Here is a 23,317-nt window from a genome sequence, read left to right as displayed (position 1 = left end):
TTGCAAGGCATCCCAGATACGCTCAATAATGTTCATGTCTGGGGAGTTGGGAAGCCAGAGGAAGTGCTTAAACAGAGAAGAGTGTTCCTGGAGCCACTCTGTAGCAATCATGGACGTGTGAGGTGTCGCATTGTCCTGCTCGAATTTCCCAAGTGCATCGAATGCACAATGGACATGAATGGATGCAGGTGATCAGACAGGATGCTCACGTACGTGTCACCTGTCACAGTCGTATCTACATGTACCAGGGTTCCCATATCACTCCAATGGATACGTCCCACACCATTACAGAGCATCCACCAGCTTGAACAGTCCCCTGTTGACATGCAGAGTCCATGAGGTTGTCTCCATACCCATACATGTCCATCCACTCGATACAATTTGAAACAAGACTTGTCCGAACAGGCAACACGTTTCTAGCCATCAACAGTCCAATGTCGGTGTTGACGGACCCAGGCGAGGCGAAAAGTTTTGTGTTGTGCAGTCATCAAGGGTTCAGGAGTGGGCCTTCGGTCCCGAAAGCCCGTATCAAAGATGTTTCGCACGCTGACACATGTTGATGGCCCAGCATTGAAGTCTGCAGCAATTTACAGAAGGGTTGCGCTTCTGTGACGTTGAACGATTCTTGTCAGTCGTCGTTCGTCTCGTTCTCTTAGGATCTTTTTCCAGCCGCAGCGATGTCGGAGATTTTGTTTTACCGGATTCGTGATACTCAAGGTACACTCGTGAAATGGTCGTACGAGAAAATTCTCACTTCATCGCTACCTCAGAGATGCTGTGCCTCATCCCTCGCGCGCAAACTATAACACTACGTTCAGACTCACTTAAATCTTTATAATCTGCCTTTGTAGTAGCAGTAACCGATCTAACAACTGCACCAGACACTTGTTGTCTTATATAAGCATTGTTGACCGCAGCGCCGTATTCTGCCTGTTTACAATCTCTCTATATTAATACGCATGCCTATACCAGTTTCCTTGGCGCTTCAGTGTACAGCAGTTTTGAGAGTGCTTGAATTGGAATTTTGGTATGATAGTTACAGCGTTAGAGGCTTCACTTCAGGTTGACCATGTTTATTTATGCAGCCTATGAGCCGCGCGGGATTAGCCGAGCGGTATCAGGCGCTACAGTCATGGACTGTGCGGCTGGTCCCAGCGGAGGTTCGAGTCCTCCCTCGGGCATGGGTGTGTGTGTATGTGTTTGTCCTTAGGATAATTTAGGTTAAGTAGTGTGCAAGCTTAGGGACTGATGACCTTATCAGTTAAGTCCCATAAGATTTCACACACATTTGAACATTTTTTTTTTTTTTTTTTTTTGCAGCGTATGGCGAAAAACAAGGCAGTATTATACAGATATAAAACGATCGTAGTAATGGAAAATACAGCATAGAGTGAAAATACTTTATACATACAGAATAATAGCTTACAATGTTAAATTCAGTTTCTCAGTCCAGTCAACAGCAACTGCGGTCAATATCAACAAGCCCTTGGCATTGCCATAAAATGATGTTAAGTGTGTTGGAGGGTCTCCCCGCTGTGTTGACCGCAACTGTACTATAGTTTGGGCCATTTTTCCGTTTTGAAAGGAAGTCCCTGCATACACCATGCCACGTGTGGATTCTATCTCCTGTTTTCAACCCTGATGGTTTATTATGGGTGTTTAAATCGGTTTGAATTCATGGTGGTGCATGCTGGATTAATACTTGCTCCCATGTATGATGTATTTCAAATACGTCAGGAACTTCTGCATAAGCTTTTACAGCCGGATATCAGCCTAGCAGACGTAGCTCTTGTAATGTAGCCATGAATGAAAAGATCGGTTTGTCCAACATCTACTTCTGTAGCAGAGCTTCCCACCTCTTGAGTTCAGGTTTGCTGGTCAGCTTTCTGGCATAGTTGCGCTCCCGGTTGGCAAGCGTAAATGGTTCAAATGGCTCTGAGCACTATGGGACTTAACATCTGAGGTCATTAGTCCCCTAGAACTTAGAACTGCTTAAACCTAACAAACCTAAGGACATCACAAACATCCATGCCCGAGGCAGGATTCGAACCTGCGACCGTAGCGGTCTCGCGGTTCCAGACTGCAGCGCCTTTAACCGCACGGCCACTTCGGCCGGCTATCATGAACTGGAACATGTAATTGCGACTAACCTGTGACGTGAATGAAGATGAAACGTGTTACATAGGCGATTAAATACAGTGTGAGAGCGTACTTCATGATGCGTACTCAGCCATTTTTAGACTTGTTGGACGCCATAAATCTGAACTTCATGATAACTCTCCATCTCATCCCGCCGCCTTTGCGGGAGTGTGAAACAGGCGGACAAACCAGGCACTCCGTCTTGGCGTCCTCCATTTAACGCCCAGTCCGTAATTCTCTGCCACGGCTCGTTCGCATCAGTTAGCATCCCATTTGCAGCGACGAGAACTTGCTGTTGCTTCGAATGCTGTTACACCAGGCGTGCGGTACAGTTAGCTACTGATGTTCATGACAGGCCTTCCTTTTAGCAGTAATCAGTAAACAAGGGCAGCGAGTTAACATAATGAGTCCCACGAAAATTTACGCACTAGGTAAAGAGTTTGAGAGAAAAGCAAATCCACCAGTGCATTTCCGTAAAATCCGTTCTATATAAAGGATACTGACTTTTTGGTGCTCACTCACATTTTGCCCAGTGCTCGAAAGTTGACAGGGGTTATAAACAAAGAAAAATGATTTGTTCTGATTTCATTTCAGTTGGACCAATGCAAATCTCTGTTAACTGTTCTTTAAGATGGTACTGTATAACATCTACATCTGCGTGATTACTCTGCTGTTCACAATAAAGTGCCTGGCAGAGGATTCAATGAACCACCTTCAAGCTGTCTCTCTACCATTCCACTCTCGAACGGCACGTGGGTAAACGAGCACTTAAATTTTTCTGTGCGAGCCCTGATTTCTCTTATTTTATCGTGATGATCATTTCTCCCTATGTAGGTGAGTGCCAACAATGTTTTCGCAATCGGAGGGGAAAACTGGTGATTGAAATTTCATGGGAAGATCCCGTCACAAGGAAAAACGCCTTTGTTTTAATGATTGCCACTCCAATTCACATATCATGTCTGTGACACTATCTCCTCTATTTCGCGATAACACAAAACGAGCTGCCCTTCTTTGTACTTTTTCGATGCCATCCGTTAGTCCCACCTGATACGGATCCCATACCGCACAGCAACACTCCAGAATAGGGCGTACAAGCGTAGTGTAAGCAGTCTCTTCAGTAGACCTGTTGCACCTTCTAAGTGTTCCACCAAAGACTCGCAGTCTTTGGTTTGCTCTACCCACAATATTATCTATGTGATCGTTCCAATTTAGGTTATTTGTAATTGTAATCCCTAAGTATTTAGTTGAATTTACAGCCTTCAGATTTGTGTGACGTATAGCGTAATCGAAACATAGCTGATTTCTTTCGGTACTTCTTTTCCTAATTCAGGGTCAGTTACCACTTTTCGCACCACAAAGATATCTAAATCAGTCGTTTTGATCATCTGATGACTTTACAAGACGGTAAATGACAGCACCATCTGCAAACAATCTAAAACAGCTACTCAGATTGTCTCCTATGTCGTTAATATAGATCAGGAACAATATAGGGCCTATAACACTTCCTTGGGGAACTCCGGATACTACTTCCGTTTTACTCGATGACTTTCCGTCTATTACTACGAACTGAGACCATTCTGACAGGAAATCACGAATCCAGTCGCACAACTGACGTGGAGTCTCAATTAATTCTTCTCGTTAGATATTTTTTTATCATAACTATAGATAACTGTAGTAAAAGAGCGGGCAGAGACAAAACAGCGAAATGCTAATCTTTCGCAGTCTAAACCAGTTCTCAAAAGCATGCTTCGTGGAAATCCACTCACAATTGACAATATTATTGCACCGCAAATTATCGAGAAAGCACCAAACTTCCTAAAAGCGTAATGAAAAAGTATTCATTGAAGATTTGAAACACTGACCGATGCAGAGACGTTATTATCACAACTGGCAATAAAGCAGAAGTGGAAACCGTAATTAGTCTGATTTTAACTCTTTTAACGCCTCACAATGCGTTTAAATGTGTGTACTTCATCATAAGGTAAGCACTTTCACCTGTTTCGTTTTCACCGTCACAACTTATATGTTTCCGTGTTAGTGACTAGAAAGCTTTAGCTTTTAGAAACTGTTACAGTTATATATGTCATATTAAATTCACCACGCAAAATATATACATAAAAATATATCCTCTTTCAGAGGGGCGCGAACGTCAACAAAATATATGTCGAATTTCTGAAAAGTGAAGCATGAGTATCGTCATTATGAAACATCGCTTCCCTTGAATCGCCAGTTTTCTACAGATTCTTTTAAACTCGTTGATTATTGTGAACGTTCACACATTTTCAAACATACAGTCATACCAACCTATGAGCCGTTTACCTATCCCTGTTCATTTTGCAGAATTGAATTTGAATGTATGTTGTCTTATTGCAAGCACGCAGAAACGCTGATGTGTGAAGTAGCAGTTACACAGAAACGAAGTTGCTATCTGCCAAGCGAAAGGAAATAATAACCGCATCAGACCCGCCTTAGAGTTGAAACACAAACCGCACCGAAACAACCACTAGAATACTGCTTTTATTCGTTTGGGGAACTCTTTGACGGATGACTTATCGTACATGACAAGATAAAATATCTCCGCCCGTCAATGGAAACCGTGCTTTTAAACGAAAATTACAATTATTCTTCGAACTAGCCTCATAAAACATAGTCGGATTAGTGGAACAAAATAGAAGCAATTCAGAGGCGTGCTGCTAGATTTGTTACTGGTAGGTTCGATCAACACGCGAGTATTTCAGAGATATTTCCTAAATTCAAACAACTGTCTCTGGAGGGAAGACTACGTCCTTTTCGAGAAATATTGTTCAGAAAATTTAGAGAAACCGCGTTTGCAGCTGAGTGTAGAACGAGTCTACTGCCGCTAACGTACATTTCACTTAAGGACCGCGGAAATAGGAGAAATTATGGCTAATACGTAGGTGTATAGATAGTCGCTTTTCCCTCGCTATATTTGCGAGTGAAACAGGAAGAAAAGACTAAGAGTTATAAAACGTATCCTCAGTCATGAACCATATGTTGGCTTGCGGAGTATGTACGTAGACGTTGATGTAGTACAGCTCTTTGGTAGTGATTTCCACGGAAAGGATTCTTTCCGTGAAGTGCAGTACTTGAAGATCTATCATACAACAAATCTAAGATGCCATAAACCTCTCACTGGCTTTTCCAGACTTAAACGTGACTGGGTGTTTGTGTTGTCCTCAGCATTTTATCATCATTCATGAAAGTGGCGAGATTGGACTGAGTAAATATTGGGAGTTTGTACGGGCGCTGATAACCGCGCAGTTGAGCGCCCCCCAAACCAAACATCATCAGGCATAAACGTAATTAGATTCTGGAATAGGTTGAAGCCTTAGAATGACTAATCTGGAGAACAGGATGAATGTCCAAAATCTACCTACCAGTTCTTCTGCTTCTCGATGGGAAGACTCTGACTCCGTAACGAATCAAAACTTGAACACACTAATGTTTAGCTGAAAAAAAAAGAAAAACTGAGGGTAGGTGCAAGACTCACTACAAGCAACTCATGGATCTAACTTTTTTAATTGTTAAAATGTAATTAGACGCATACTAAATCTTCATATGTCTGTCTGGTATGTATTGGCCTAGAAATAAATTGGAAATCCACCAATTCCGCTCAGTGTTTTCGGGGGATCTTCATTGGTTTGTAATGCAGATACCGCGGTATATTATCCCCACTAGCTTAATACCGCGTAGGCCCATCTTTGGAACGCAATAAAGCGGCAGTTGTGCGCGGCATTGGTTCGACAACTGCTTTGCAGATTTCCATATGTATGTGGCTCCACATGTCTACGTACAGGTCACGCAATTTCAGCAAATTACGGGCTGGTGGTTTTTGGGTGCGTAGCTGGCGCCCGATAGAAATGCAGATGTACTCCATGGAGTTCATTTCAGACGAATTTCATGATTAAGACATTAAAATGACTTCATTACAGTGTTCCTCAAACTACTGCAGTACAATTCTGACTCTTTTATACGAAGGCGAAGAAGCTTGCGCAGGACAGAGTAGCTTGGAGGGCTGCACCAAACCAGTCAATGTACAACAACATCCAGGAAGGCATCATCGCCATCGTCATCGGGGAAGACAGTGTGAAGGGTCCGCAATAATGTTCCACAACTTTCGATAACCAGCACAGGTCCCACGTGAAGCCCACATGAGTGTCTCTCATAGCTTAACACTGCCGCTCCCCTCATCCGCGACCTGCGTACATGGCGCGGTGCGTGTTTCGCTCTGCGGTTCACGTGGATGACGACTTATGAGGACACGGCTGTCGACAAAACACTTGTGGATCCATCAGCATTTACTCTGACAGAATTTCTAAAGATCGTCAGCTATCCTGCTTTAGTGTGAGCAAGCCTCCAACCGCCACGTTTGTGATTTTTTTTTATTTATTTATTGCCAAATTATAGACCTGTTACCTGATGTTTAAAACAGGTCGTACATCTTACAATTTTCGTTTTTCATCTTTTTACAGTTTTCTTTCCTTTTGTTTTATCTACAACATTTACAAAGAATGATTCAAAATAACAATAATTTGAGGTTGAAATATAAATAAAATTTTGTTGTTTTTAAGAAGAATATAAAAAGAAGATAGGATAGATGAGAGATATGTTAGTACCATCACCGAGTGTGATTGACGGTGAATACCTCGAAATGGTTTCATCGAGCCGTTGACCGCCAGTCACACACACACACACACACAAATGGTTATTAGTAGAGAAATAATGTTTCTTATCCATTTGTTACTAATCCTATGTATTAACTACATTAGGTGCGCATCCTTGAACAGCATTTGGTGTTTTCTTGGCTAGATTGCCAGCAATTTGCTTATTTACTGTCACATCTCAGCTTCCTCCTCATTTTCACTATTTTCGCTGTCACTGTGGATATCGCTGTCCATCCTCTGGAGATTTCTGTTACGCTGCACATAGGCATGTCTGTGATGTCGTGTCCGCATATACTCTTCATGTGTTGTTTTTGAAATACTGTTTGTCAGTGCGTTTAATTGTGACCATTGTTCTTCGTCTCTTATTGCTGTGTATATATCTATGTCTGTATCTGTGTAATGTAAGTGTAGTGTATGTCTATTGTTCGTGTATTGCCCGCAGAAAAAGACAGTGTGTTCTGGGGAACCTTCTTCCCCGCATGTGCATGTAGGTGTCTGCCTCAGACTCACGCGGTTTAAGTGCGTGGGGTAAGGTCCGTGCCCGGTTAAGAAGTGTACCATACCGCGGCTGGGATCGATATGTCTCATTCTCAACCGCTCCCTTATGTCAGGGAGGAAGTCGTGCAGCCTACGTCCCTTATCACTTACATCCCACTCACCTTGCCATGTATCCAAACGCCAACTTTTAAGGTGACGTATCGTCTCTATTGGCACACCGGTTATTGTGTGTACCTTATCTAGTCTCCCCACCTTTAACCAGTACCTCGCAGCTCTGTATTTGATCGTGATATCTATGGGGCATCTTCCGAGCACCACACACACAGTGCATCCGCTGAGGTGGTACCGATGGAGCGTGGACGTTCAATGCCTTCTCGTAGTTTTACCACCTTTCAGCCACTTTCCATTGGTGTTCACGAGAGTAACTGGGAAACGGCCGCCAACTTTTCCGTTTTCAAAATGCTGATTTCCATGGAAGACCCCTAACAATTTACCCTTTGGCAAAGTCTTTTACGTCAAGAGATGTCTCCATTCGTGGACCGTACTGCTGCCAGAATGATTCGTCTGTCGCGCTTATGATTAGCACTACAATATTTTTGTGGTCACAGGGGCCATATACTGAACAAACGAAAACATATTACATTACAACTACCCGCCGTCAATGTCTATTCAATTTTTCCATCGGTCTGGCAACATCCGTATTTGGGCATCAAACAATTCTTAAGGGGTATCCCGCTGCCACTGGTAGACAACTGCATGAAGTTCGTCATTGGTTGTGAACTTCTAACCCCAATGAACTCTTTTATTGCATCAAATAGGGCACAGCCGATAGGGGCCAGATACGGTGTATATGGAGGATGCGGCAGCACAGTAAACCGTAGTTCTTGCACGGTGGCAGTGGTCTGGTGACTGACAAGTGGCCACGTTTCCTCATATTGGAGCAGAAAGCCACGATCCCTTTTCCCGTGGCGATTTTGTTTAATGCTTCATCGGAGTCAGTGCCATGAACTACAGTACAGATCACTGTCAAGGGTCGTACTGAGAGGGAACCAATCCACCAGCAGTATCCCTTCCTGATCCCAGAAAACAGTCGCCATTTGTTTCTCCGCGAATAGTCCCGGCCGTGGCTTGTTGTGACGAGGGCTCCCGCTATACTTCTACTCCAGCATTTCTTTCCTTGAGTCTCGTAGGACAACCATGACTCGTCGGCCGTGACCACGCGCTCAAAGAACTCCACGGGACTCCACTATACTGTTGCACCAACTGTTGATATATCTCCACATGTTCCTCTCTCTGCCCGTTGCTGAAGGAAGGGGGCACCCTACTGTGCACACACCTTCTTCATCTCCAAATCCTCATAGATGGTGGTGTGGAAGGCTACCGTGATGTGTTGCCAGGCGTTATTCGCCCATGCCCCATTGACACGGTGTGCATTGTTTGGTTTGCTTGCAGTTGCTGGACGCCCAGTGCTTTCGCGTTTCTCAGCGCTGTCCCTGCCGTCTCTGAACTGTGATATCCAACGAAACACGGGTCTGCGACATGGTGCAGTTTCCCAACATATGGGTAGTAACCGCTCATGGATATGTGAAGCAGTCACTCCTTCCCTCAAGAGAAATCACGCTTTTCAACATTGCCCATGCTTGTCTGCATCCATGTTGTCTTTTCGATATCCACCAGCGTACTCGCAAGCCGGAACAAGTACTGCTGCAACGCGCCACCTACGGGAAGCAGGAAGACCATCCGGTAACTGTAGACAGTACTATAGTCTATCTTATCGCTTACAACAACACATATTTCATTTGCAGACTTATAGGAGGAGTGCCAAACAATACTGAATGAACTATCCATCATCTTAAAAAGTACTTAAAATTCTAAGATACTAATCTGATGTTCTGATGTGTTGCAGCCGCCTTCCCCAGTGCATGGACAAATTAGGTGGGGTGTTGGTGCTTCAGTATATTGCGTTTCTAACGCTATCACAAGATCATTGACTTCACAGTTCGTAGAATTTTTACTTGCCATAAAATACCATCGGAACCGTTGGCTATTTAAGTGTTTTAAGCATCTTATAAGACGGCGCAGCAGTACACTCAGAAGAGTTTTAACAAATAGTCATAATGTTCTGGGTCATCAGTGTATCTTCATTTGCAATCCCCTCCGTCCCACGCACAGCTTGCCTGGCGTTTGGTTGAAAAGAACAAGGTTCTACAGTGGTTCGGATCCTGAAAAATCCATTCTCTTGTCAGTACAATTTCGATTTTTTCCTTCTCAAAAGTATTCGCAGTTACAAATACGTTTGTCCATGTACCTTATTGCTGCGATATTGGCGGAGAAACATGTGGACTTACAGTGGGTCGTATCTCAAAAAAGCTGCTCTGATTACTCAGTGAGGAGTGAAAAGAAAAATACTTTCGTGATTTACTCTTCAGCGGTAATGTCTCTTTATTTGAATGCTTTAGCTATAGCACTTCCGTGAGAGGAAAAAAAAAGAACGATAATAATTTTCAAATACTTCATTTGTTTCGTACTTCGTGCATATTCCTCATACCCAACATCATTGTATCGTTGACGTTTTCTGCATGCCGTTTCTTCTGCTATCCCTTGCCTTTTTGTGGCCATGGCCTGACGTATCGAGCGGTGCTCCCACACATTTTATAAAAACAAGATTACTTGCATGTTGCGTATGAACACAGTTTCTTTTCTTTGTTAATACTTCATTCAACTGTATGCACAACTTGCATTAATGGTTTCAAATGAAGTGGCATCGCATTAGTCTCTATATATTCCCTGAATCCATTTATGTATTTCCCCTTTTGTGTTAACTGGAAAAACTCAAACAGATAGCTTATATTTCTGTCATCTTCAGCAATGTATGTTTCTTCGGGCCAGTGGACTGTGGTCACAATTTTCAAGTCTTCAAATAGCATTTCAAATTGCTCATCTAGTTTGGCTTTTAAAGAAGTAAGGTGTGAAACTTTGCTTACATTTTGCACTAATCGCTGCTTGAGATTTTCTGCCAGGCTCCTCAAAAATTGTCAGCGTTGAATTTCTTTCACTTTACTGTTACTTTGTAGAGTTGTGTCTATGACTCAGTAAGATTTCACTGCGCCAATGTCTTACTTTAAACATGGATCTGGACCGTTTGTCATTAACTCTACAGCGAGGGCTGTGCACTTAATCGCCCTGCCAACAGCTGATAGTGTGATCTCTCTTTCATGTAGGCGCAAGGAACAGTCGAAAAGCTCTGTTAGAGCATCATACAATAGACCAAAATTTTTAATGAATTCATTACTATTCATAACTTTGCATACAAACATTGTACTCGCCTCTTTCTTTGCCATCTCTTTTAGGATCATTTGCAAGCTGTATGAAGTGCTTTTATAAGAGCCCGTAACTAGCTACGGCCAGTTTAATAATGCTTTATCGTTATTAACAAATGTATTCTCACGTTGAATCGAAAATTTAATATCTTACAATTTCTCGTACTACCACTAAGACGTAACGAAGCAAATGTTTTCTTGGTACGGGAAGAGGAAATTCATTTCATACCGGTACGTAGTACCGGTGCGTACCGATCAATCTACAGCAGTGTGTATGTTTCACAGATTTAGTCAGGCATAAGCGCCACCGAACTGGCTTAACTGTAGGTACCAGGTGCCTGGTAGCAGTGGGTTAAAGCTTACGCGTAGTCGGTGATCGTACTCAGCAACGTGTTTCGTTAAACGGGAAGCCCGCCTGAAACGCTGTGTACAGTAGTAGGAAGCTAACTGGGCGACAGGAGGCCGTGAGCGGCCAATTCTCGCCCTGTGAGGCAGTGATTCACCCTGGAGCGGTACATCAGCACGCCGCCGCTCTCTTTACTGCGCTCAAGCTAAGACAGTAACCCGATCCGTTGTTTACCATCCTTGTTGTGGAAAACAGTCTGAGGATGAATCGAGGGCACAGTTAAGGAAATCCATTTTCTCTTCACACTTTCCAGGAAGCAAGAAACATGATGATTGTAAGTGATTGATCGGTTTCTTTTGTTATTTGCCTGACACTGAACATTAAGGGAAGATTAAAGTTACGTATGTGGTTTCACATACCATCTAGGGGAAATAATTTTACAGTGTTTTTGATTACAAAATACCAGCGTTACAGAACGGTAGTAGTTGGTTCGTAACGATTACGCGCAAAGAAACCGACTTGTGGTTCCGCGGGCATTTAGATGGAAATATGGACACAGTAAGGACACTCTCTCACATGCATCTACAAGTATAGCTGTCTGTTATATTTATGACAATTTTGAGGGATTGTAGTTCTCGACATAGTGCTTAACTGGTTACGTTCGGCCTACTGTCGTCCTTCACTGATTCATGACACACTTGAGGAACAATCGACCCATTCTTTCCGCTTATCTGACGAATTGTTAATTGCGTCATTTATTCACAGACAAAGAATATTCGGTCCCGTCCACGTCGCAAGATAAATGTCGTGATTTAACATACCTAACTTGATGATGTGGTTTCTAAAATACGAAACCAGTCGTTAAATAAATTATTTACAAAAGAACAGCCAGGCGATTATTGTTCAAATGAAAATATGGATATCATGATCTCATAGCAGTCAGAAGGTGGCTCCAAATGCTTTGCTACGCGAGACGCACTGCCAACAAGTAAGAGGTCTGGCTGGAAAGACGAGGATACAGTTGTTACAATACTGGACAGGACATAACGTCCTACGAACGAAAGTGTATTTTGAAGTTCTCGAACAGTGTGTTTTTGGCAGATATTTTCATTTCAAAACTATCACATTGCAGGTGTATTATACATGCTGTATGTAACAAGTTACTCTGGAGGAGAAAGAACAGGCTTTACGTGAAACCCGCCTACCTAAAGCGCATAGAACATTAAAATGACTTACGAGAGTGCAGCCAGGTACCATCTCCGACAACCGCTTGTCAAAGATGTCACCTGGATGCATTCCCTATTTCAATAACAGACTTTATTTCGGACGTTACTGGGCCCTTCCAATTTGCCACGAGGATTAACGAGTTTGGCTGCAGACACTTGCACATGGATACCTCGCACGCCCAGATCTCTCGCTGCGTGTTTTCTCCTTCTAGGGGAGTTCACTCCTCCCCCTAGCACCGTTGTTGAAAATGAAAGCTTGCATTATCACAGGCATCGGCTTCATCACACCAGACGCGATCAAGGGGGCCTCACGAAAATCGGGTTACCATCCGGCCCCCTGACATACACGCTGGTCTGTTACATAATGCGTTTACAAGTTGTCTCAAACATTTTGGGTAAAATTGAAACAGGTGATAGTGGGACGATAACTGATCAATGCATCGTGGTCTAGGGGTAGCGTCTTTGATTAGTAATCAAAATGTCATCTGTCCCGGGTTCGAAATCAGTCACCACTTAAACTATGATTAATAATCAGCATTGGCGGCCGAAGACTTCCGACATAAGAAGATGGCCAAAGAGGCGGAGGAGCGGACAGAGGTTCAGGGCAGAGGTCTGTCCCAGAGGACATGTGACCTGTAATTGAAAAAGTGTCATGATGATACCTCCATTGGCAAAAGATTGCGGAATAGTCCCCCATTCGGATCTCCGGGAACGGACGGCCAACTGGCAGGTGACCATGAGAAAAAGATTGAATAGCCAAAGAAAAGACAACTTTCTGTGAGTCGGGACGCCGAATGTCAGAAGCTTGAACGTCGTAGGAAAACTAGAAAATCTGAAAAGAGGAATGTAAAGGCTCAATCTAGATATCGCAGTGCCAGTGAAGTGAAATGGAAAGAAGACAAACATTTCTGGTCAGATGAATATATGGTGATATCAACAGCAGCAGAAAATGTAATCAACAGCGGCAGTAGGATTCACTATGAATAGGAAGGTAGGACAGAGTGTGTTACTGAGAATAGTTCAGCGATAGGGTTGTTCTTATCGGAATCGACAGCAAACCAGCACCGACAACGATAGTTCACGTGTGCATGCCGACGTCACAAGCTGAAGATGAAGAGATAGAGAAAGTATGTGAGGATAAAATGGTTCAAATGGCTCTGAGCACTATGGGACTCAACTGCTGAGGTCATTAGTCCCCTAGAACTTAGAACTAGTTAAACCTAACTAACCTAAGGACATCACAAACATCCATGCCCGAGGCAGGATTCGAACCTGCGACCGTAGCGGTCTTGCGGTTCCAGACTGCAGCGCCTTTAACCGCACGGCCACTTCGGCCGGCTTATGTGAGGATATAGGACAGACAATACAGTACGTAAAGGGAGATGAAAATCTAATAGACGTGGGGGACTGGAATGCAATTGTAGGAAAAAGAATACAGAAAAAGGTTACAGGAGAATATGGGCTTGGGACAAGGAATTCGAGTGGAGAAAGACTAATTGAGGTCTGTAATAAATTTCAGCTAGTAATAGCGAACACCCTGTTCAAGAATTACAAGAGGAGGAGGTATACTTGGAAAAGACCTGGTGATAAGGTAAGGGCTGGTGAAAAGGCAAGGGATGAAAAGGTTCTGCGCAGAATCAGAGAGGAAAGGAATATGTGGAAAACACTGCCAAGGAGAAGGGTCAGGATGTTAGGACAAGTGTTAAGACATCAGGGAAGAGGAAAAAAACTGTACAGGAAGACAGAGATTGGAACACATCCAGCAAATAATTGAGGACGTAGGTTGCAAGTGCTACTCTGAGATGAACAGGTTGGCAGAGAAGAGGAATTCGTGACGGACAGCGTCAAACCAATCATAGGACTGATGAGTCACACAAAAAAGAAAAGAAAAATACATTATATTGAGACAGGGAAACAATAGACGGAAGTGCATATTCATTGTGTTGCGGACATTAACAGCGTACACCACATAGCAACTACATAGCCCAAAGTAATTGTTCAAAGTGAGGATCACCAGTCTCAGTGCAATAGTTGCAACGGAATTTTCGAAATTTGCGGTAAGGGCTATGGGACCAAACTGCTGAGGTCATCGGTCCCTAGGCTTACTCACAAATTAATCTAACTTAAACTAACGTAAGACTGCACGGCTAAGACTGCACGGCTACCCCGCGCGGCGTGGCAACGGAGCATCAAGTTCTGATATACTCGCTCAAAGATCCCTGGTGTCTGTTGTACCAAGAGAGAGTTAGTTCGGAACCTAGCAATCAGAGCTTCATCCTTTTCTACGGGGTTTGATATACGAACATCTTTACCCAGCCTCAGAGGAGTGATAGCGGTTGCAATGGGACAGGAGCCATCCCCTCTCTCTTAACAGCGATGAGGGTATGTATTATTCAGGTGCTCGCTGGTATTAGCATCGCAGTGGCCTATGTCCATAGCACATCAAATATTCATTTTCGACCATTGGTTCTCTATCTCAAAGTAATCGGTTGTTCACTCACTGTCAGCTTGACCCAAAGGTTAGAGGTACCCTGCAAAAGCTGGGTAATAATGTCAAGTACAAGAAGCGAAGGTGTTATAGGTGTCTGAAGAGAGGTGGGTTTCGTAACGAGCAGATAAAGTATAGGAGTGGGAGAAGGTGGTGGGACACAAAAAGCGAAGCTTAATTAGCATTCCTGTTGAAACGTCCCCTTTGAACAACTATACATAACTGTACTTAAACTGATACACAATATTTTTTTTAGCGCAACGCAATCTGACTTTCAGAAATCCCTACAAAAGAATGGCCCTGACTAACATTAACCTATACCTTTCACAAATCACTTACCATACATAAATCTTCGTTACTCAAGCTACTGCAATACAGCGAGCGCCACTACTGCCAGCTAAATAAAAGATTCAAACTACTGAAGGCACTAACTACTGATAGGCATAGTTAGCAAATGAAAGATTTTGATAGAGAAGAAACAATGTATTTACCTTAATAGTGTTCAAAGGTCATAATATATATAGCAGTTCATGACATCCTGTCTTACAAATTTCAAAACTCCGCCATTTCTCTCCCCACATCCACCACTTCTGGCGGCTCACCTCCAACTGCGCAACGCTACGCGCTGTTAACAGCCAACAGCCCAACACTACAATGGCAGACAACAATGCAAACTAGCCACAGACTGCACACAGCACAGCCAGTGATTTTTCATACAGAGCGCTACGTGGCGTTACCAATAAGAAAACCTAAACAGCCTATTTACATAGCCCCCATGCTCCCCACAAAAAATTTTACAAATTGTTTTGGGCACTGGCCAATACAGTTTTGAAAAAAATTTTTCATAAATACAGTAAGAAAGATATCAAATGCACACACTTATTAATACAATGTTGGTCAAAAGCTAAAATTTTCTCACAGTCCATAAAGACAGTCCTGATCGTTCATCACAGTAAAATAGCAGTGTTTTTCTCAAAGTCTGGGCAGTAGAAGAAAATGCACACAGAAGTAATGGATTTCCATGCAGTCTTGAAGAAGTAGTGTTGTCCTTCCAACGGAAAGACAGTGCTGACTCTTGACATGCAGACAGGTAATGGGCCACAACAGAGCAAACCCACCACAGAGTCAGTCGAAGTTTTGAAGAATATTGGTAGGTAGGTCATCACAGAACAGACCACTGCAGTCTTGTTACAGATTACGGTATTGGTGGGCCACCAGAGGTGCAGACCCACTGCAGTCCTTGTAGAAATAATGGTGTTGGTGAGTCATCAAAGGTGTAGACCCACTGTTGTCCTTGTAGAGCTAGCTAGCAGCCATCCGTTGCGACTGTGCAGGTGCACAATCACCATCGAAGAGTCTTGTGGAGAATATAGCAAGTCCATAAACCACCACTTGTGCACTCACAAAGTTTTTGAATTGTCCTTAGAACCAGCAATGCTGTTATCCAGTCCCTTTCTGAATTATTAACACACGTGCAAACACTAACAGTCCCTACTTCTCACATATTGTTCATATACTATGACCAACAGAAACGTGTGCAGTGAAATGTAACTTACAAGTTACTTAATTTGATGAACTGGTGTCAATTACAATTTTATAACATAAGAATACAATAACAAAGGTACAAAATACATCATTAAAAACATAATAATACAGATTACATTTGTAGTAATACAGGCTTTAGAAAACAATAGAAATAAACATATACATCAGTGTTACAGAAATTATGACATAAGTAAATACATAAAATAATGAGAATAGTTTTCGAAACATTAATTTCACACATGAGCATTGAAACAAAACAGAATTAATAATGTCAATACATCTTTACAAAGAAAATAACATATTATTAGAAAAATTCCACAACATAACTCATATCAGCTAAATACATAAAGACAGGAGAAACACAAATATACAAGAGTACACAAACAAATAGCAGAATAACACAAGAGGAAAGGGCAGGGTTTGTTTTCAGTGTAACATTTGGTACTACAGTCCAACCCAAAACTTCATTCTGTAGATCTTTCCTCATATTTCAACATTTGATTCCACCAAAAAAAAATCCTATCCAAGCATGCTTTCTGTATTCTGTTCACATCCTCTTTCAAAATTCATTTTGGCCAAATCATTTTCTTGTAGCTCCCCAATGCATTTCTTCCAATTCATCACAACTCGTTCTCACATATAGCCTACCCCATCTTAAGCTAACTTAAATCTACTGAGCTCAGATGCTAAACTAAGGAACGAGGCAATGCAGCAGCACAAAACAATTAACACAAACAGCAATGATAAAAAAATACAAAAGGCAAAGCAAGCAGCATAAATTAGCAAAGCAAATGAAATATTACAACTAATAGAAGGCAATGCACAGCAAACAAGAAAAATAAATTCTTAGTAAAACTGGCTTAACAGAGTAATACAAAGTGAAATTTAGTAGCACTATGCCTGGCAAACAGCAGCAGCAAATTCAATAACTTATATCTAAACATGATAAAGCTCAAGCAAAAAAAAAAAAAATACACTAAAGACAACAATGCAGAAAAGGGAAATGTCTACTCACATCTTAATATCTCTGTCATTAAAGTGGTGCACCACAAGAAGTTATTCTACCAAAAAAATTACCAAGCAGTTGAAAAGAAAATTATGTATGCAAGTCCAGTGAAGGGAAATGTCTTTTTGTGCTCCTTTGTTGTTTTTTTTTAAGTGGATCATAAATTTTATAATTTACTGGATCTGTAGGCATAAAGTATCTATATTAGTACATCTATAAAATTTTATTTTAACCAATGCTGCACTGCAGCTATAAACTAGATATTAAACAAAATGAGCAACCTCTCAACTACAAAGACAATAGATATAAAATGTTTCTCATAATTTCATTAGACATTTTAGTAAATATCATAAATTAAAAGCTCCACAGTATAATCATATGTTTTCAAGTTTGAGCCTGTCGTATTTGCGATGTTTCCTACAAATAAATGTCAATAGCGAGGATAATGGCCTCTTTTTTCCTTTTTTTTCCAGCTGTGCCTCTGAAAGGCACACACTAATGGCTTTCTTTTGTCAGATGACTATCTCTCAGCTGGGCGCCCAAAACGCATTATGTCAAGGTCACTTACCTTTCTTACTGAAATATTTACGACAGCAGTTTCCGCTACAGTGACAGTCTCATATAAAAATATTTTCACAGGTTGAGAATTTGCGTTACAAATGTGTAGAAACAAAATCCTATAAATGTAACAGTGTCCAAAAAGTTTTCGTCGGCATTGTGATACATTCACGCATTTACACACATTTCATAACTCTTAAAGTACGATTCTTGGTTTCCAGCATCCTTTTTCACAAGTCAGAGTCCCTAACCACTACTCATTAGTCCTTACCTTATTACGCATATACATATTCGTCGACACGTCAATCTTGCGACAACACTTCAATATTTCATCACAATAAATACATAGCATAATCAAATTCCTCATATGGCATCAGCTTATTGATCATAAACATACCTCAACAGCATAATACACATTGTCATCGTAATAATAACATCATAAAAACTCAGCCAAATCTGAAAAACGTCGTAGCTTTCTGCAATAATTTCAAAACCTAAAAAAATTCTCTGTTCATTTCAATAGTGTCATCTACTTCAATCGTACTTTAAAAATCGTGATCCCATACCAAATATATCATTCAAAGCTCTCATAGTATCACAATGGTTCTGAAAAAATATGAACAGTTCACAAAGTACAGACAAAATACAATTTCATAAGTGTGAAGTTACCCAAGTTACCCAACTGTGTAACTGCGTAAACATGTGTCACTGATGTAGTAAAAAAAGTTTATCTCTCAGTTAAATGATCAGATATCTTTGTAATTTGTGTGTTAGAGAAATATGGTACCGATGTGTGAAGTTGTACAAGCAAATACCATATTAGCTAGGGCTCCTTGTGCTTGCCAAACACATGGTACACAAAGTAAGCGTATACCCCCCTGAGGATTAATCTAATTATACCCTCAGGTCTTACAGATTACAGCAATGGAATGAAATGTATCACGGAAAACTTTCTTTGTAATTCAAAATTCTTTAAACATAAATGTTTCAAGTATAAAATTAATCACTCAAAAACGTGTACTGTAGCGCTAAACTGTGCGTCTTGTTGCAACATAATCTCTTGGAAGTGTCGTAGTTATCGTCCTCCGAAAGCTAAGTTCTGCAGAAGTCAATGTACTTACCTCGTGATAAACAAAAGTGAAATGCTTTGCGTATAGATATCGTAGTTATTATCCTTATTGGCGTGATGAAGAAAGTACTGTACAGTAACGTATTGTTGTGCCACGAAAAAGGCTGTCTCATTCTTGCTATACCACAAAAGTTACTACTAAAACATGTTTTACTTTCCAGAATAATGCAGAAAAACTGTGCAGATATAAAACAGAAACACCACAAAAGCAACATTGTAAATTGTCACTCATTAGTAGCGTCGTGATAAAACCGTGTAGTTGTCACATAAACTAACCACTGTGTCGTCTGGTATCTCACAGAAAGTATTTTAAATCCAGAATGTATTTTCAAGTAAACGAAAATGTTGCATTAAAATCTCATTAGCAGTACCAGTATATGTTCTAAGTATGTAAGCCTTATAGTCGTTACGTAATCGTGCAACTAACAAGCAAGAATATACCCACACAATAACACTGTGACGTCTGTTCACTATAACAATGCATTCGTAATTTCTGTTTAAATATGTTCTCTTGGTTCTTGACTGGATATTTAACTTCAAACATTGTTGCATGTTAACAGATTCTAAGTCTGACAAGCATACTAGTAATGTAAAGTGAAAAGTTACATGGCAAAGACAAAGTTAAAAAGCAGATTATCTTTCAATAAACGGTTTTACATGTGAAATGTGGTGCAATCCTTTACTCTTCCTAGTACGCAGAGTTTCAACTTCAACGCAATTATCATGTGGTATACGTCGGTAAAGAATACTGGAATTTTTCTCAAGGTTAGCGTCTATGTTATTTTTCTCTGAGCCAGCCGGTGCACGCGGCTGCCTGCAGTGCGTGTCATTGTCTGTCTCTTTGTTGGCGCGCGTCGTTATTGGGATTAGGAGACCTAACTTCTACAAATTCACCTTGCCGAGAAGGCCCTGCCCTGTTTAAATCCCGCCAGTTCTGATGGAGTTCAGGTCTGTCGTTTTGTCGGTAGTTAACATAGTTTCTTGTTTGTCGGTCATGTGGTGGAGAATTTCTCCCTGAATCGTAACTGCGCGCTGGACCATTGCATCTAAAGTTATTCTTTCTCCCTTGATAATAATTATTTTGGTTCCCATATTGTCTGTTTCTCTGATTGTCTCTGTGATAGTCATTACTGCGGAGAGGTGATCTTTCCCTGTAATTATTACTACTCTGCCAATGGTTGTCATACGGGTGGTGTCTGTTTTGGTCACGATTTACGTTGTAAGAATAGCCTTGTCGCGTATTATTTCTGTCATCGCGGAATTGTGACAGATGTGACCTGTAATTGTTGTGCTCCTGTTTTCGCGTTCCGCGATTGTCAGTGTCAATTTCCAGTTCTTGTAACAGTCCCTGAAAAGATTCAATGTCTTCTTTGCAACGTCCTGCTAAAATAATATTTCGTAAATGTTCAGGCAATTTGATTAAGCAAATGCGGATGATTTCTGAGGGGCTGTATGGGTTTGAAAGATACTGATTCTTATGCAACATGTCTTCAAAATATTTCATACGACTGGAAAATTCAGATTGTTCGAAACGTTTCATCATTATGATGCTATGTTTTACTCGGTCTTGTGTAGCTTGAGACCAATACGCTGAGAGGAAGGCATGATAAAATTCTCCTTCACTGTGGCAATCGTGAAAGACCGATCGCATTCTTACAGCTGGTTCATTCTCTAAGTAGCCACACATAAATTCTAACCTGTGCACCCACGACCAGTTGGGAGGAAAACAACGAGAGAATTGATGAAGCCATGCTTGTGCATGAATGTCGTTGTCAGAATTCTTAAATGTTTTGAATTTACGTGTAGTAATGAACTGCTTATAGTCAAAATCATCATGTCGGCGAGTCGCATGTCGGTCATTGTTGCGTCGTTTCCATTTCAGAATTCGGTGCACCTTGCCAATTTCTTTCATAATTTCCGAAATGCGCTGTGTTATTATTTTGTGACTGTTCCGTATTTCTATGTCCCTCTTCCCGTGTTGGAGCGCGAGTGTCCTCTGAAATATGTAATTTTTGTATTACTTGTGCCAACTGATCTTGTACTTCCCGGATTTCTCTTTTGTGTTGCGTATTAATTTGATTCTGATTTTGTATGAATTTCTTAATTTGTTCATACTCTTCTGTGTCAGTGATGGCTACAGGTCTTGTGTCATTCAGATCATCATCTACCTTTGTAGATAAGTTAGTGAACTGATCCGAAAGTTCGGCTACTTTCTCCGATAGTGTACTTATTTCCTCAGTGTGTTTTTCTGAACCAAGTTTCAGAGTATCTACTGTGTCCTTTAAGTTTTCCTGAGTTTTTGCAAGTTGCGTAACCGAATCGTTAGATGCAACTGAGTCAATTTTAGCTTGCAAGGTGTCGTGATTTTCATGAACAATGGTTTGCAGTTCTTTTATGGCTGCTTCGTGATTCTGTAATGCATTTTCATGCCGCGAAAAAATAGGTTGAAAATGCTCACAAATTTGTGTTTTTACTTCATTACAGACTTTTTGACATTTCTATGCAATGTTATGTAACTCAGTAGTTAAATATTCACGTGTTTGTTCAAGTGTGATGTCTAACTTTTGAAGCTTTTGCTGTGTTTGTCTCTGATTTTGTTCCATTGTGTCTAACTTTTGAAGAGTTTGTTCCATTGTGTCTAACTTTTGAAGCTTTTGTCCCATTTGTTGCATTAATTGTAATAACAATGCACTGGTGTCTGAAACATGTTCCTCAGTGCTTTTCGGCAGTGAATTTGCACCGGAAACATTCACATTTTGACAAGCGGAAAACGTGTCTTGACTCATTTGAGAAAACGGTGAGAACCCAAAAGCTGAGTCTACAGTATTTGCAATATTGTGTTCTGTCATTCCCGATTCCTGAGGCGAGCTGTTGCCGACCGATCGATCGATAATGCTTCCATGTTTCACTGTCTACAGCATTATTTGACGCCCGCTCCATTTCCCTATGCACAGTTACCAAATTACTACTTTGAATGTCTGTTAATTCATTACACAGGTGCTGGTAAGCTACGCTCGTCGCCACTATTATATCTCAGTTTACTTTGGAGTCTAGTGTTACGTTTTTCACACGCCATTATTGTCACAATATTTCACACGATAACACAGAAAAGCACAATTTCAAGAGCAAAAATAAGAGAACACATTAACATAGCACTGAAAATATTATCTAGTTAATTGCACGCACAGTTGAGAAATACTTGGTGCAAATCTACATGCATGCCACAACTGTTTTACTGTACAACAGTGAAAGACTGCAACTACAAAGGAGATTCTCTCTACAATTACGCGCTAGCAATAAACAAAAGCTACACTAATTACACAAACTACAAGAAAAAATCAGAAGATTCCAGTGAGGTATCCTCGGCTAAGGGTCGACTTACGAAATATCCCCTTAGAAAAATTATACATGACTGTGTTTAAACTGATACACAATATTTTTTTTAGCGCAATGCAATCTGACTTTCAGAAATCCCTACAAAAGAATGGCCCTGACTAACATTAACCTATACCTTTCACAAATCACTTACCTCACAAAAATCTTCGTTACTCAAGCTGCTGCAATACAGCGAGCGCCACTACTGCCAGCTAAATAAAAGATTCAAACTACTGAAGGCACTAACTACTGATAGGTATAGTTAGCAAATGAAAGATTTTGATAGAGAAGAAACAATGTATTTACCTTAATAGTGTTCAAAGGTCATAATATACATAGCAGTGCATGACATCCAGTCTTACAAATTTCAAAACTCCGCCATTTCTCTCCCCACATCTACAACTGCTGGCGGCTCACCTCCAACTGCGCAACGCTACGCGCTGTTAACAGCCAACAGCCCAACACTACAATGGCAGACAACAATGCAAACTAGCCACAGACTGCACACAGCACAGCAAGTGATTTTTCATACAGAGCGCTACGTGGCGTTACCAATAAGAAAACCTAAACAGCCTACTTACACTGTATTATACAGTACATAGTAGGGACACAGAGATATGTGATCACGCTGAACGACGCTTTATACACGTAGTGTTCTGAATTTGACGCCGCGAAGTTGACTGCCGCGCAGTTTTGCAGTGGCGCCGCCGCCTTGTGAGGTGCGCTGTAATTTGTGCCGCTGCAACACCTGGCGTGCCGTGTCGTGCACTCCAGTTGCCAGCAGCCTGCAGCTGCAAGGCCGCCCCGGCGCGGCGGCAGCCGAGGACGCGCATCCGCGAGGTCGCCGCAGGGACGCTCGTGACGCGGCCGTCTCCTCACATCGCTGGCCTGTGCGGCGTTCCACAGCTGCTGGATGAATACCCTCGTGTACCACAGAATGGAAAAGAAAGCTGAGGAACTATTAGACGATGATCACCAAACGAGGTGGAGCAGAGGTTAGCA

At 41.5% G+C, this 23,317-nt stretch overlaps 1 protein-coding gene across 1 annotated transcript in view; it reads left to right on the top strand.

Moving 5' to 3' along the window:
• The window catches only part of LOC126237051 (ubiquitin-conjugating enzyme E2Q-like protein CG4502), a 644,861-nt gene that overhangs the window by 154,025 nt on the left and 467,519 nt on the right, over positions 1–23,317 (top strand). The gene's annotated exons all lie outside the window — the stretch shown is intronic.

Source organism: Schistocerca nitens, chromosome 2, assembly GCF_023898315.1.
Source record: "Schistocerca nitens isolate TAMUIC-IGC-003100 chromosome 2, iqSchNite1.1, whole genome shotgun sequence".
Taxonomy (NCBI): domain Eukaryota; kingdom Metazoa; phylum Arthropoda; class Insecta; order Orthoptera; family Acrididae; genus Schistocerca; species Schistocerca nitens.
This window is presented reverse-complemented; position numbering and strand designations above follow the sequence as displayed.